Here is a 17,296-nt window from a genome sequence, read left to right as displayed (position 1 = left end):
TTACCATTAGTCTGTGTTTACTGAACTGCAAAGGTGGGTGCATCACCTCTTTTAAGCGCTTAACACTTTTATCTCTTCGCTCTTTCCCACCTGTCACCTGTGCCTTGTCACCCACACGATTAAAACCATTTGATTGTATTTCTTCGATTTGCACTGACCTCCTAAGGAATGTCCACATTGACATAGCAAAGCCCCTTCTCTTGCCTTTTCTCCGCCGCCATGTTTGATTTTGGAAAGACTTGGTGTTTGGAAGAAGTTAAAAGTGACCCCCAAAGACTTGATTTGGACGATGCTGATACACACCTTTTGACGCCTTAGATTAGGTAGTGTCGATTTAATTTGGAGTCTGTCAGCTTCTTACATTCTGATCACTCATTTTGAAGGCTTGCTGAGGACATGTGATTATTTGTTAAACCACGATTGGAATAAACACACTTTTCTTTAAAGGGAAAAGAACTTTTTAAAGAAAGTAATAACTATACCTTTATATTTTCTTGACAGATATCAAAGGAAAAAATCTTCCTGTTTTTACCTTGACAGGACATCTAACATCAAGAACTTTAGTATTATAATCTAGAAATCTCAAGCTCAACAAATTTCTCTGTCTGGGGGTGGGGAAAGGGGGATGATAAAATAGTTTTCTATGCAGCTGGTTACCAAAATAGTCAAATATGCAAGCCAATTCATCTCCTTTTAAAAGGTTAGTCTTTTGATACATGAATCACAATTGATGCTAAAAGGAAAGTGTTAGAAACGTAAACTTTTTTTCTCTGCTAGTTCTGGTTTTGAATGTTTTAATTGCTTAAATGTTTATCTTTCTGGCAGTGAGGTTATTACTGGTAGCCAGTGATTACCAACAATTAAAATAACAAGTCAACCAAGACAACACTTGCATGCCCAGAAAACCGAATTAAAATCAACTTCTTTTTTGCTCTCATGGTTTAGAAGTAAATTTTGAATCAGTTTCACGAGTTTTGTGGTAGTTTTCCAGATTAATGACTTTGGACCTTTGGACACTGAGGTGTGTGAATGCCTAATGTGTTTTCTTCCCTTTGCTATCAATTAGATATTTAAGAATGCAACTTATGAAGAAATAGCCATCTAAAAATGGCCAGAGGCCACAGTCCTGTATCCTTCCTTAGAATACTGCATAGGAGTCTTAAAAATACTGTGGTTATATGTGTCATGCTGCTAAGTCACTTCAGTCGTGTCCGACTCTGTGCGATCCCATAGACGGCAGCCCACCAGGCTCCCCTGTCCCTGGGATTCTCCAGGCAGGAACACTGGAGTGGGTTGCCATTTCCTTCTCCAATGCATGAAAGTGAAAAGTGAAAGGGAAGTTGCTCAGTTGTGTCCGACTCTTAGCGACCATGGGATTTTCCAGGCAAGAGTACTGGAGTGGGGTGCCATCGCCTTCTCCGATGTGTCATAAAATCTACATTTTAACCTTTTTTAAGTGTATAGTTCAGTGGCATTAAGTACATTCATAATGCTGTGTAACCATCACCACTACTCATCTCCAGGACTTTTTTGTCAACCCAAACAAAAGCTCTGTACCCCTTAAACACTAACACCCCATATCCCCTCACACCACCGTTCTGTTTTCTGTTTCTAGACTTTGACTATTCAAGCTACTTGTATAAGTGGAATAATTTGTCTGGATTATTTCACCAAGCGTAATGCTTCCTAGTTTCATCCATGTGGTAGCATCTGTCAGAATTTCCTTCCTTTAGAAGGCTGGATATTTCATTGTAGGTAGGTACCACATGCTGTGTATCCACTTATCTGTGGCTTAATGCACAGGAGCCTTTTAAAATTTAATTTTTCCTTTCATCACACACAAACACAAAAAGGTAACCACAAGAGGAAATATGTTAATGAGCTTGACTGTAGTAATCATTTCACTGTGTATATGTATCCCAAAGCATCACCTCATACACCCTAAGTCTGTGTGTGTGTGTATGTGTGAGATATGAATTCCCTAACCAGGGGTTGAACCTGGGTCCCTACAGTGGAAGCACAGAGTCCTGTCCATTGGACTGCCAGGGAATTCCCAAGTGTATACAATTTTTACTTTAAAAAATAGGATAGTATAAAAATTATTTTTAATATGTGCCATTTGGCATCTTTTCTCCTAATTTCCTGCTATTCGTTCACTTGGGGATCATTTTTTGAACCCTACATGATGCCATGTGCTGAGAAGACAGGGACAAATGAGCTCTACCCTGCATGCAGAGAACTTTTTCTCTGGCCAGGAAGACAGACCATGAAACTGGGTTTCAGGCTTGGTGGGCTGCCACCCAAGCAGAAGGCATGGGGAAGAGGGTGACTCAGTGCTGGAGAAGGGCCACATCCACTGTGGGTGGGGGCCTGAGGAATGAAGTCCTCTAGGCCATGTTCTAAATTCTCTTACCCAAAAGGCTAGAAATATATGTGAGCAGAATTAAAGGTCATGTGTAGAAGGAGAATCTGTTATATATATTACAGTAGTCCACCTCTAGGCATGACTTCTTGTAAATTATTTTCAAGTTTTATCATCAAAGACACCTCTCTCCTAAAATAATAGAGCACAACTTTAACTCCTTTGCCCCCTAAATAGACAGGAGGTTGTGTGTGGTACTGACTAACTTTCAAGCAGTATTACCATGTATTATGAAACACATTTTCAAAATTTGATTTGTGCATCCTATTCCCACTTGTACATAAAAAAGAATATAATTAACTTGTCCATGGTGGAAGAATATAGAATCTGGATCTTCTGGCATTTAGCCTACTGTTCTTTTGTCTGTATTTTCTAGTACCCTGTATTCAACAATCTGTGAAATTTTTTGTCCTCTCCATGTGTTAGCCATTTGGGAGCATTGGGAAGTTCAAGTAGATCTCCAAGGTACCAACCTGCACAATATATTGACAAGACAGTAGAACTGATATGCATTTGGTTGGTGTAGATGAGCTTAGCGCAATAGATGGATTGAACCACCTACCCTTAACTTGAAAGAGCAGATTAGTACTCATAGTCACAGTAAGAGTTTCAGAAACAACTAAAGCATGCACGTTGCTTTCTAGATAGCAGATTCTATATGGTCCAGATTGCCTCTGATATGTTCAGCATTCTGCTCTCCAGTCTATATATCTGTCCTCAGTTGGGGCATCATCTTTGGCTTTGTTCGTTTTGTGATCTCTAACTGCAAAAATCGGTTGGCGGTCAGCTGGGTGTCAACTGAAGAACAGCAACACGGCTCCTGCAAGGGTGAGGGGCGCCAGTGCGCACTGGCGCATGCGCATACGTGAGTTGGCGCATAAGACGTTCATGTCACACCACCGAGGCTCGAGGGCAGGGCGCCATTTTGTAGAGTTTTTTCTGACGAAGGAACCGCCGCCACTGCTGCATTCGTGAGGCTCTTGTCAGGGTGGTAACGCTGTTCATCGGAAACCTGCTCTGGGAGGAAGAGCAAGGGATCCATTCACTCTTTGAGCAGCATGGGAAGGTGCTAGAATGTGACATCATTAAGTACTATGTCTTTGGGAATGCGCTGGCGGTGGGTCCTGTGGTTAGGAAGGGCGCTGCGCTTGCGCCAACAGTGAGGGCCAGCAAACTGTCACGGGCCGGGTTCCATCCCTGGTCAGGGAACTTAGATCGGCTGCTGCTGCTGCTAAGTCGCTTCAGTCCTGTTCAGCTCTGTGCGACCCCATAGACGGTAGCCCATGAGGCTCCCCCGTTCCTGGGATTCTCCAGGCAAGAACACTGGAGTGGGTTGCCATTTCCTTCTCCAATGCATGAAAGTGAAAAGTGAAAGTGAAGTCGCTCAGTCGTATCCGACTCTTCGCGACCCCATGGACTGCAGCCTACCAGGCTCCTCCATCCATGGGATTTTCCAGGCAAGAGTACTGGAGTGGGTTGCCATTGCCTTCTCCGTTAGATCCCGCAAGCCCTGCCAAAACAACAAAACTACAGCAACCAAACAAAACCCTCTTTGTGGACATAAAGAAAAAGATGCAGCTGAGTGTGCCATATGCAACCTGCACCAGTAAAAGCTGCAGGGAGTGAACATTAATGAGGAAGCCGGCAAGAATAGGAACAAAGCGTCAACCAAGCTGCAAACAGGCATCGTATGTCCTGTTTGTACCAAATGAGAGCTTCGGGTCAAGTTTGAGGAGTATGGTCCAGTGGTGGAATGAAATGTGACGTCGTGAAAGATTATGCCTTCCTACATGTGGAACGGGCAGAGGACCTTGACTCACAGAGTTTCAAGGTAAATGAATGCGCGTGGCGTTGTACACGAGCCAGCTTCCAACCGCCCCTGGTGTGGGAGGAGGGTGGCTGCTATCGGTTGTGGAAAAGAGGAGCACTGGTCAAAAGAGATCAAAGGGATATCATGGCCGACTTTACTGAGTAGTACAATGAGAAATATGGAGCGGACCCCATTGGGCTATAGGGAATCCATGTATGAGGAGGATGCATTGGGAGCACTCGGCTACTGACTAGGCTAAGCCCATATAGAGCCCGCTTTCAGGAGGCAATGGCGGCAGCAGCTTCCTTGTACAGCTACGTGTCCCATGTGCCTCAAGACCAGAGCACAGCTGTGACCAGTCACCTCAACTCCAGGGTTTTTTGTTTGGACTGCACCGCATGCCAGATCTTAGTTGCTTCTCCAGGGATCGAACCTGTGTCCCCTGCAGTGGGAGTGCAGGATCGTAACAACTGGACCAGCGGGGAAGTCCTTTCTCTCCTGTTGATCCCTGGACAGACCCCCACCCCCACCCCCCAATAGCCAAACTCAAACCCAGCTGCCACCTCAGGTGCTATGACTGTTGCCACTGCCATCACTAGATTCTATTATGAAAGGGACAGGATGCCCACCTCCCCCGTTCCTGCCGCAGCTGTGCTCCCACAGCTGGAGAGGGCTTTGTAATGGGCCGGAGGGTGTGCTGTCTCAGGCTTCACCAGCTGCGGGGAATTTTTGGTATGACGTGGCCCGGTATGAGCCGGAGCAGGATGTGGACCGAGGAGTGGTACTCAGCCCTTTACAAACTGGAGGTAGGACAATGGCAGACTGAGCCTTCGGGCTGCAGTCCTGTAGGAGAACTTATTCCATAAGGCCCCTTTTGCTGAGATGGTTCCATTCCTTCATGTTTAGGTTAAAAAAAGGGGTCTGTGACCAACTATCTTTTCTTTCTTAATTTAATTTTTCTAAGTTGACTTTTCTTTCCTCCTGATACTAGTCTCTATAGCCTTTTGATCCGTTCTGTATATTCTCAGCCACTGAGCTGCCCTAGGTAAGGATGACACTGGCCATCCGTTTTTTCCTGTGCAGTGGAATCCCTCTCATCTTACTCTCCTTAGGAGTTGAACTCTCCTCCTTGTCTACCTGCAACATGTCAGTTTCCCTTTATTTTTATTTATTTAAAATTTGAAATGAAAAAAAAATTTTTTCATTCAGCTCCTGCGCATGGCGTGCAGGAATCCTTAGTTCCCTGACCAGGGATGGAACCTGACCCCCAGCAGTGAAAGCAGAGTCCTAACCACTGGGAACTACCTAGTCCTAACCAAGGGGACCACAAGGGAACTCCTCTCCTTTCCTTTTAAAATGGCTGTGAGAGGGCAAGCAACCTTTTACTTTGCTCTGTTAGCTCTGGACTCTAACATTGAAGCCAATCTTCTGAAATTACTAGGACCATTGGGATTTGGGTTGTGTTATGTCTGACCTATGGTCGTGGTACAGCGTTAGCTGAAACTTAGCCTTGTTTTACTCCACTCTTTCCATATTCCTAAAAGATATTTTGACAAATAAATGTTTCTAACCCTTAAAAAAAATAACAGGAGAAGGAAAAGCATTTTCTTAATGCCTTTGCAAGGAGGACAGAGTAGACGCTATAATTAGCCTTTTTTTGGCCCTCAGACTTGTGAGGATCTTAGTTCCCCCACCAAGTATCAAACCCAGGCTGCCAAAGGTGAGAGTCCTAACCACTGGACCACCAAGGAGTTTTCTGTAATTAGCCTTTTTGATTTTGAGCCATAACTTCTTGCTGTTTGTCTGAGTCCGTAGGAATCTTAGTTCACTGGTTTCTGTGACTATTTCTTTGCTAAGGTTTCTCCAAGCCACAGCATCACCTCCAGTCTTTCCATTTCTGCATGTTTGTATGCTGGATATTTGTACTTGAATATCTTGACAGCATCACACAATCAACCTAAGACAATATTTATGTCATCTCTTTCCCCCAAACCTGCTTTTGCTCCTCTCATGGGCTTCTCTGGTGGTTCAGTGGTAAAGATTTCACTTGTAATGCAGGAGATGCACCTAGACACAGGTTTGATCCCTGGGTTGGCAAGATCCCCTGGAGGAGAGCATGGCAACCCACTCCAGTATTCTTGCCTGGAGAATCTCATGGACAGAGGAGCCTGGCGAGCTACAATCCATGGGGTCACAAAGAGTTGGACACGACTGAAGCGACTGAGCACTCAGCACTCATCCTTATTTGTTTTAGTGACACCTAGAAATTGTCTTCTTTCCCAGCACCTCATTGGAAACTAAGTAGTTGGTTCTATGTCTTTAACCTGGACATTGCCTGTTGCTTTTTTCCCTTTTACATTTCCTTCAGTTCCTTCTAAAACTCAGATGTGACAAGTCACTCACCCCCGACCTGAAATTCCTTAATGACTTCCCGTGACCTGTGAGACGAAGTACGAACTTCTTACCACCTTTCTATTTTCTCACTTACCTAAGTTTAGCCTAACTTTTAGTATCACCTCTTTCTTTTCTTTCCCTAAATCCTACTTAAGTTTTCATACCATCCAGTTCCAGCCTCTGCATACTGTTAAATCCCTGTTTCAGTTAAATGTCCATTATCAGAATATTACCTCAAAATTTCTCTCTTCTGAAGCTTTCCTACATTTTTTCCCAGTTCAAGCAGATAGCTGCCCCTTTGCTCCTGTGGTTTTGTTTTAAATGGCTTTATTGAAGCCTCATTTGCATGCCATAAGTCCACCCATAAGTGTACTGATGAATTTTGGTAAATCCATACATGTTTGCAATCACAACCGCAAATTCAGTTGTAGAACTTTGCATCACCCTGCAAAGTTCCCTTTTGCCTGTTTATAGATAGTCCTTGCTCTCACCCCAATCCTGGGTAACCACTGATTTGCTTCTGTCTCTATAGTTTGTCTTTTCTAGAAATGCCTTTTAAAAGCGTACAGTATACAGTCTTTTGAGACTTGCTTCTCTCCCTCAGCATGCTGTTTTTGAGTTCATCCATGTTGTTGAGTGTATCACAGTTGGTCCTTTTTTATTGCTAAGTAGTGTTCCATTGTGTTCCATTTATCCAAGTGCTAAACCGCATTTTGTTTATCCAGTTACCAGTTGATGGACTTGTGAGTTCTTTCCAGTTTGGAACTATTATGAAAATACTGCTCTGATCATCTGTTTACCCATCTTGGTATGGATGCCTGTTTCCATTCCTCTTGGGTAGATACTTAGGAGTTGAATTTTTCAGTCATTATGTTTAACTTTGCAAAGAAACTTCTGGGCCATTTTCCAAAGTTACCGTTGCATTTTATGTTTTACGTTCTAACTAGCACTGTATGAGGGTTTTGCTTTCTCCACATCCTTGCTGATGCTTAGTACTATCTATCCTTTTGATTATAGACACTTTAATGGGTGTGGTGATGTCTCACTGTGGTTTTAATTTGTATTTCCTGTAGTCATTTAAAACTGCTTTCTATTATAAAATGTGTTTTGTTGTATTGATATGTATCTTCTGATCTGTAAGCTATGCTAAGGTTTGTTAAGTGAATGAATGAACAAACCCAGGATGGGCCAAATTCTCAGTTATTTTGGTAACAAAAAAACTCAGATAAGTTAACTTTAGAAATGACATAAAAGTCAATCTCTTCCCTTGAACACATTTTTGCTAGAAGCAATAACCTTGACTGGACTAAGTTTTACTTTCTTTTTTAGTGCACCCTTTGATGGGAGGTGATGGATAAATATAGAGAGAGAGACATAGCAGTAGAAGGAGCTGTAGAATAGCTTGAAAGAGAGAACCATTAGGGTTCTTGGTTACTCTGTGGTTCCAGGTGTGCATGTGCTTAGTTGCTCAGTCATGTCCAACTCTTTGTGACCCCGTGGACTGTAGCCCCCCAGGCCCCTCTGTCCATGGGGATTCTCCAGGCAGGAATACTGGAGTGGGTTGCCATGCCCTTACATAATGAGACTGAATAAACTTCCACAACTTTTTATTGATGAAATTGAAAACAGAATAATAATAATGAAAGGGTACAATTTTCTGTAATGCAGGTCTAGTTATGAAAAAATGGAAAAAAATTTTTTTAGTTTATGTAATGTTTTGTCTGTGGTGGGTCTTCACTGCTGCATGGGGGTTTTCTCCAGTTGTGGTGAGTGGGGGCTCCTCTCTCTTGCAGTAAGCAGGCTTCTTACTGTGGTGGCTTCTCTTGTTGCAGAGCGCAGGCTCTAGGAGTGCGGGCTCAGTAGTTGTGGTGCATGGGCTTAGCTGCTCCATAGCATGTGGGATCTTCCTGGATCAGGGATTAAACCCGTGTACCCTGCATTGGCAGGTGTTTTTTTAACATTCGGCCACCAGAGAAGTGCTTGAATTCTTTTTTTTTGCCCTGGAATTCTTTTGAGGAGGATGACATTTTGGTTAATTGAAATTCAGAGTTTGTGTTTCCTGTCATCATGAGCTTTCCAGGTGGCATTAGTGGTAAAGAACCCCCACCTGCCAGTGCAAGAGATATGAGATGTGAATTCAATCCCAGGGTCAGGAAGATCCCCTGGAGGAGAGCATGGCAACCCACTCCAGTATTCTTGCCTGGAGAATCCCAGGGACAGAGGAGCCTGGCGGGCTACAGTCCATAGCATCACAAAGAGTTGGACATGAAGGAAGCAACTGAGCACAGCACATTATCATGGTAGAAGCAGGGCCCATTCTCAAACGAAGCTTCACTGAAACACTGTGCTCTTCCACCCTGAGATTCACCCATGCAGATCTGCCCTCACAGTGGTGGAGGATTTTTCACATGGAGGGAGCAGGTTAGGTAAAGTCTGGGGTAAGACTCCTTGGGTTTGAATTTCCGCAGACTTGGTAACTATGAGATCTTTGACTACTTACCTGACCAATCTCGGAGCTTCTGTTCTTTGATCCATAAAACAGGCTATAGTACCAACTTCACAGTGTTGTTGTATAGATTGAATACAAATATTAGAATGACAAATTATAAATATTATTCTGCTTTTGATTTTTTTCAAGGATTTAAAAATGTAAAACCATTCTTAACTCACAGGCAGGGTGGCAGGCTGGATTTGGCCTGCAGGATATAGTTTGTGGATCCCTGCATTAGAGTAAAAACTGGAATTATTGCCACTTACTTTAGAAATAATGATTGCTCCCTCCCCCCCGACTCCCCAGTAACTGCAGAGCACCGTCTGCTCACTGCAGACGATTTGGAAAACAGAGGAAAGCACAATGAAAACAGTCATTCAGAATCTCTACCATCCAGAAGTGCTTCCCTGGTGGTCCTTTGTCTGTTTACGTATATACACATCGTTTTTTTTAATTAAAACAAGCTCATTCTGTGCCTAATGCTTTGTTTCTTTTTTCACTTATTAATATATACTTGTCATTAGCAATCTTTTATAACCTTAACCTGAATTTTAATGATTGCATCCTATTCTGTTATACAGATGCATTACAGTTTAGGGAAGCAGTTCCCAACAACATTAAAGTTGTTTGAATTTTTCACCATTACGTGTAACTCAGTTATAAACTAATACATACATGTTTTGTACACACCTCTGATTAATTCCTTGGGATAAATTACAAGGATCACTGGGCTAAAGAGTATCTACATTTTTAAATTGTTTTCTAGGAAAGGTGTATAGTTCATACCCTCCCAAATGGTGTATAAGAACATTGTCATTTACTGTGGTCTTATATTTTTACTTGATTATTGGACTTAATAGATTTAAACAGTTAAATTTTTTTTTTCTTTTTTGGCCATGCTGCATGGCATGCAGAATTTTAGTTCCCCCAGCAGCACTTGAACCTATGTCTCCTGCAGTGGGAGCCACTGGACTGCCAACACTTATTTTTGAAACAATTCAAATAGATTAAAATATACAGACAATAATGAAACTTGCACCTATGTACCCACCAGAAAGATTACACAAATGTTAACATTTTTGCTGTGTTGCTGGTGGCTCAGATGGTAAACAATCTGCCTGCAATGCAAGAGACCTAGGTTCAATCCCTGTGTTGGGAAGATTCCCTGGAGAAGGGAATGGTAACCTACTCCAGTATTCTTGCCTGGAGAATTCCATGGACAGAGGAGCCCTGGGGGCTACAGTGGACTACAGTCCATGGGGTTGCAAAGAGTCAGACATGACTGAGTAATTAACATTTTCATTTCACTTCTTTGTGTTATTTTAAGAAAAGTGTATTATAGACTCAAAAATAAGTCTGTCATTATCATACCATTTTACAGATGAGAATAGGATCTCATCTCATTGATGAGATCCGTAAGTCTTGTGTAAGAACCAGTAATTGGTTTTACTTAGTGGTAAAGTAAGTAAGAGGTTTTTATTTATAAGAACCTCTTATAAATAGCATGTGGCTAAATTTTAACCAGCTATTTTAATCTGTTTGCATTTATAGTAACTGTAGATATTTTAAATTATTTCTCTTACTTCATGTTCTCTATTTCCCATAGTTTTCCTTTGCTTTCTTTTTCTCCTTTCCTGTCTCTTACTGAATTGAGTTTTATCAATTCCTCCCGTTTTCCTTCTGCTGGATTTGTTATCCTTAAATTTGTGTTCTTAGAAAGCAGTCTGAAATTAACTCCAATTATCCTACCTACTACCAATTTCTTTTCATTTAGTTCAAATTGCTCCTTGTTTTTGGCATTTTATAGCCTTTGATATTCTACCATTTAACTATCGCATGTGTAGATTTGCTTTGATTTATTCTGCTCGGAACTTGCTATTATTCTCTACATGGAGGATATATGGCTTTTACAATTCTGTAAAATCCTTAACTATTATCTCTTAAAATATTGCTCCCCTTCATTTTGGCAACCATGAAAATATGCCTTCCAGGTCTTCTGCTTTGTGAAGCATAGTTGAGAGACCCCAGATGCCCTGTCTCAAGATTTACTCAAAAGCCACACTTGCCCCGGGCTGTTCCCAGTTGCTGGCTTAGTAAGACTTGGGTACTAGTGCTGGCCCATTTCGTCAGGATGTAGGACTCTTCTAATGCATGACTTTGGCTCAAGGTCTCTCCGTTGCGTGACCAGAATTTTCTTAGAACTGAGCTTTACTCTGTGTCTCATCCTATCCAGCACTCCTTCTTTCTCCCTTTCCTTTCACAGGTCCCCCCTGCATCATGGTCTGAGGCTTCTCTTTGCCTATCCCTCTCTTCCCAACATTTTTTCTTGGCATCTGCTTATTAGAGGGTCCAAACTGACACAGTCTATTTGCATCATCTGAATCTTGCATTAAATGCTTTTGGAATCAAGCTATTCTTTCATGCCTCTTTTATTTCTGTGATCCACCTTGGCAATTTCCTCAAATCTGTCTTCCATTTTACTTAATTTTCTCTTTATTTGTGTCTAATCTGTTTAACCTAATCTGTTGACTTTACTTTCAGTGATTTTAATATTTATTTCTAGAAGCTCTGTTTGGCTTATTTTTACATCTGAATGTTCTTCATATTTTTCCCTCCAGGGTTTTATTCCCTACTTTTATGTCTTTTATAGTTTTAGACATACTTATTTTGTATTTTGTATTCTCTTTTTCAGATTTGAGTTTTATGGTCCCAAGTTCTGGCATTCTAACAATTTTGTTTGTTGTGGTTGCTGTTTTCTGCTTATGGTATACTGTAATTTTACATTTTTCTTATAAACTGATCTTGAGTGGGGATTACTTTTCTGTGTGGGGATTACTTTTTCTGTGTGGGAATCTCATGTGGCCTGATAACAGAGCCCCTCCAGAACAATTTACATCACTTATTCTAAAGCTCTCAGGAATATCCCTGGTTTGGGGCCAATGTTTCTGCTAATTTTTTAGTTTGGAACTTTCTGGATTATTTTTTTCAAGGCTCAGGTCTGGATATCTGTATTTCAGAGGAGAGGGGTTTTTTGGTTTTTCTTTTTCACTCAGAGTTCAGGGACACACAGGCTTGTCCTGTTGGATCCCTTTCCTAGGGGGTGAGCTTTCCCCCAGTCTTCATTGAGGAAGCCACCGTTGAGGATCCTGCCTCTCCTAAAGGGTTTTAGTTTCAACTCTCTGCCTCATGGCAGCTCACGGTTTTACTCCTTTATCCACTTGGGTTTTAAAATGCAAGTCTGTAAGTTACCAAAGCAGTCTCAGAATCCACTCATATGCTCTCACTTGGCTTTTTCCTTTTTCATATTTTACCCAGTTCTTAAATATTTGTAGTGAGAAATTTTTTTTTTTACATTGTCTTAATTTGCCACCGTAACGCTGCACCAGAAAGTCCCCGTTACCATATTCAGTTCTGTGCTGCAGTGCTTCTCGGGATACCAGTTTCTAAACAGTATCATTGGTGAAACCCATAAACTCACCCATTGTTAGAAAAGCCAAGTGCTTGTGATCCTGTTGAGACTGTAGATATATAGTGTGTACCAAGGGATTTGGGAAGAAAGCTAACTTTATTTTCCAACCCGTAGTCACTTCATTGGTACATCCAGAAAGTGCTGTAAGATTTTACAGATGGAGCTGATACTTAGAAAACAGTGGCACTGCACATGGCCATCATCATCATCATTATTTCTTAAACTGTACAGGCCAAGGGACAGAGCTCTTCTGTTTTCCTCCCTTTTTTCTCCCAGTTTTCCCACCATCCTTCTCAATTTGTCCTTTGTCAACAGGGCAGAAAAGAGAGGCCAAAGTGATGTATGGGTATAATCCACTGTGCACTGCTAAAAAGATAAACCTAAATGAAGTGATTTATTACCTGTGGCAGGTATTCTGCCCCCAGAATTGTCTGTCAAAGTTAGTACTTGTTGATTTTCCATACTTTCTCTGTCAGCCTCTGGATTGCCATTGTTTGTTAGAGGTGAGTAAGGAGTTTAAGGTGCCAGGGTATTTTCCAGCCTCAGCACCCTGCTGCAGGGGTTAGCCTTTATTTGTGTTCTAGGGCTTGGAACTCTTTCATTCTCTTGCCTAAAACTGTGTGTATAAGAGCAAATCCCATGGATACCTCAAATTACTCAAATTAGAAGTAAAACATATTCTGTATTCTCATTTTGAAAATGCTTCTAAAATTTTCCTACTTGAGTCAAATAGATAAGAGGTGTCAGTAGAATAACACAGGATAGTATGCAGCTATCAGGGCAGTGCCTGAGTTAGTCTGGTCTGTCTTAGAAGAAAGATACTCCATACCCTTTGGGAACACATAAAATAGGTAATTTTTTTCACTTAAGGGGACCACACACATGTCATTCAGGACATGTCTTTCCTGTTTTTCTCCAAACCTATCCCATTGTGTTGGAGAGTGACAAGCAAAATCTCTCCAGCAACCACAGTGCAGCCTTGGGCGTCAGGATCAGTGTCGTGGAGTCTTAGCCATGCCTAGGTATTGAAGAGGGACGGGGCAGCCTGGCGGGCTGCCGTCTATGGAGTCGCACAGAGTCGGACACGACTGAAGTGGCTTAGCAGCAGCAGCAGCAGCAGGTATTGAAGAAATAGCCTTAAAAATCTTAGAATTTTGAACTGGCATGGACCTTAGACCATTTAATCAAGTGTTTTAGCTGTAGATGAAAAATATGAAGCCACAAAGTATGTTATAACTTGCTCATCATCACAGAACTAGTCAGTTACACAGTCAACACTCAACCTGGTCCTTGGATTTCCTGCCCATCGCTGTCCCTGGGGAGTTTCTCTTCCACTTCTCACTGGGTAACATTCCATGCGCTTTCGCAGTATACTGCTTGAATTTAAAGATCACTGTGTTGTTGTCAGCTCTCATCGTTGAAGTTCATGTGTTTGGTCCTTTCACAAGGAAGTGTTTTGTTGATTATGAGTTGGGAGGAGGGAGCTTAGTTACAATTTTGCTTTTTCCTTTTTTTCTGTTGCATGCTTAAATGTGGTGATGTGGACAAGAACACCACATAGCAGGCACTTTCCAAACCCACATTGTGCTGGAAAAGAGACTACTGTGCTTGTGCTGTGCTTTAGTTGCTCAGTTGTGTCCGACTCTTTGCAACGCTTTGGACTGTAGCCTGCCAGGCTCCTCTGTCCATGGGATTTTTCCAGTATGAATACTGGAGTGGGTTGCCATTGACTGCTTTTATGCAATTGGGGTGGAGCCAGGGAAATTATTTACATGATGTAATAGTGTATTCTAAATAGCATGTTACAGGGAAAAAAACACTAGTTGGATCACCTAATCTGTCGGTTCAGTTCAGTCACTCAGTCGGGTCGGACTCTTTGTGACCCCACGGACTACAGCACACCAGGCTTCCCTGTCACTGAATAATTATAGTCAAATACATAGATTGTAGTTATATATATATATATATATATATACACACACACATGTATATAACGTAATATACTACTTGTATTTAGCATTTGTGTTTTTTAAGACGATAGTAATTTGGACTTATAAATGCCTTTGCATAGCAAGTGACAGTTTATAGTAGCTAAAGAGATAAACACTCGTCTATTTTTCTCTTTGTACCTCTGATTAACAGGTAGAGAGAGAGAACTGAAAGCTGGATTTGGGTTAATTTTGTTTTTTTTTTCAATACTTGGTTACAATACTGTTTAATCACTTTCTTAATTGAATTTGTGGCATGTATTTCCTGAATTATGGCAATATCAATTCAGCTTTCCCTGAGCCCATACCATCAGTTCTTACAAGTTAAGCAGGATGTTGTTGTATTCATCCTATAATAATTTTGTACTTTATAGAGTGCTTTGGGGGCTTCCCAGATGGTGCTAGTGGTAAAGAACACACAACACACCTGCCAATACAGGAGACGTAAGAGACGCAGGTTTGACCCCTGGGTCAGGAAGATCCCCTGGAGGAGGGTGTGACAACCCACTCCAATATTTTTGCTTGGAGAATCCCATGGACGGAGGAACCTGGCGAGCTACTGTCCATAGGGTCGCACAGTCTGACATAACTGAAGTGACTTAGCACACACGCATGCTCATAGTGCTTTGGAGGTCAGAGGAAGCAAATTCAGCCTCCAGAAGTCCTTAACTTAGAGTTGAGAAGCATCACTGATAGCAAGAGAAGCTACCTGAATATGTATTTGGTAGTAAAAGTGAAGAGATATTTCATGTGTTCAGACAAGCAGAGAAAAAAAATGTGTAGACCCGCGTTATATTAATTTTCTTCCCTGTGTTCCCTAGTGGCCTGATTATTCATCTGGCTGAGATGTAAGATCTTTTGAGTTTCTAACATAATAGTTATTCATAAAGGCATTTAGACTGATGGCTTTCTCAGAACATCCTGCTGTTCAGGATGGACTTCATCTTTATTTCAATGAATTTCTAAATGGAGAAAACAGAACATTTTCTCTTTGATTAAACCATTGGTTTCTTTAGTCCTTAAGGACCCATATGCTGGAGAACTCCAAAAGAAAGTCAGTAAAGGATTAATGGTAAATTGGAATTAGAACCATGAATTGGCCCCATAAAAATCTTTGAACACTGTCCTAAATTCAACATCTGAAATATAATGGAGCAGGCAAGATTTATGAAAGCTAATTTTAAAAGCTAATTTAAAATTGCACCAAAGAAGCACATTGTTATGAGTTGTAAAAAATTCTTAGGTTGTTTCAGACCACTCTTTACAACTCTCTGGCTTTTAACTACTTTGCCCAAGAATCAAGTACTTTACAAGTTACAACTAGTTAGGTTACATTCTTGGGCTGTTCACTTAGAATATGAGCTCTGGAACTATTTAAGATTTTAAGATTTTACATTGCTGGATGTACACTGTCTAGAGTGGCCCCCAGAGGTCAGCCCTAAGATGAGAACTGGGGAGGTAATCCTAGGAAGCCCCAAGAGGAGCACAGGGCAGGAAGAAAGGTGAAGGAGGGAAGACAGGAGGGAGTGTATGTATATGTAAAGGAAAGTTACCTGCTGATCCTGTAAAGAGAAAACAGCCTTGGAAAACACCAAGGAAAGATCATCTGTGCTGCGATTCTAGCACCAGTGCGAAATCTCATTTTAAATACCTTGTTGAAAAAGACTTGATAGCTGACATAACTCTTTTTTGCCTTATAAGTGATCTGTGAGATTGGATTTGCCAGTATTTAGTTTTTCCCAGCTTGGGTACATGGTGTCCAGTAACTAGCAAAATCAGCCTTGTGTTGTAGGATCTTTTTAGGACATGGCTCTGTCACCCAGATATGGGGGATGCATCTCCTCCTGATAGCCTTTGTCCAATTGCAATAAGGAAGCACCAGGACACAAGCTTTCTCTCTAGTGTTTGGGGCATCAGTGGGCTTGGGTCTTAGTCGTCTCTGCCGAGTTGTCCTCAAGGGAGAGCTGGAGCCCTTAAACTGGAAATTCTCTTCCCAGGATCTACCAAACCTCTCCCCCGCCCCAAAACTTCAAGGAAGCTTAATTCCCAGTATCTTGGGTCAGGTTCTGTAGAAGTCAGGGGATTTGCATGGAGATGATGTGTTGGCCTAGGGATTGGGGCTGGGCAGAGTGGCAGGGTGGGGCTTCCCTGGTGGCTCAGACAGTAAAGAATCCATCTGCAATACCGGAAACCTGGGTTTGATCTCTTGGTTGGGAAGATTCCCTGGAGGAGGGCAAGGCAGCCCATTTCAGTAATCTTGCCTGGAGAATCCCCATGGAATGAGAGCCTGGCGGGTTTCAGTCCATGGGATTGCAAAGAGCTAGACATGACTGAGCAACTAAGCCCTGCACAGAGTGGCGGGGCAGTGGGGAAAAAGTGAGTTTTAGCTGGGTTGTTGAGGAGCTCTGTCTCCCATTGCCAGCTGCCCATTGGTCAGCTTTTTGCTCCCCTCTCCCAGGTCAGCCATTGATTGGTTCTGGGCCTCCCTCAGGGTAGATATAACCTTCCAGGTGGAGATACTCCTGTAGGCCAAAGGCTGTTTTACAGACTAGGGGACCAGATGGGACCCATTAGCAGTCAGCACTTAGAGCAACCCTTACCCGGTAGAGGCACACATGTAGGGCGCTCTGGCCTTACTCAGCAGAGAATAGGGCCAGGCATCCGCCTTTTCTTACTCGTACTCTTTAACACAATTCACCACTCTTCCAAGTGTCCCTCTTCA

The 17,296-nt window shown here is 42.1% G+C and overlaps 1 protein-coding gene and 1 pseudogene across 3 annotated transcripts in view; both read left to right on the top strand.

The window, feature by feature from the left end:
- LOC113877340 overlaps window positions 1-6,260 on the top strand; it is a 48,795-nt pseudogene extending 42,535 nt beyond the window's left edge.
- Window positions 1-17,296, top strand: part of PITPNC1 (phosphatidylinositol transfer protein cytoplasmic 1) — a 268,917-nt gene that overhangs the window by 48,908 nt on the left and 202,713 nt on the right. The gene's annotated exons all lie outside the window — the stretch shown is intronic.

This window comes from Bos indicus x Bos taurus, chromosome 19 (genome assembly GCF_003369695.1).
Source record: "Bos indicus x Bos taurus breed Angus x Brahman F1 hybrid chromosome 19, Bos_hybrid_MaternalHap_v2.0, whole genome shotgun sequence".
Classification (NCBI taxonomy): Eukaryota; Metazoa; Chordata; class Mammalia; order Artiodactyla; family Bovidae; genus Bos; species Bos indicus x Bos taurus.
This window is presented reverse-complemented; position numbering and strand designations above follow the sequence as displayed.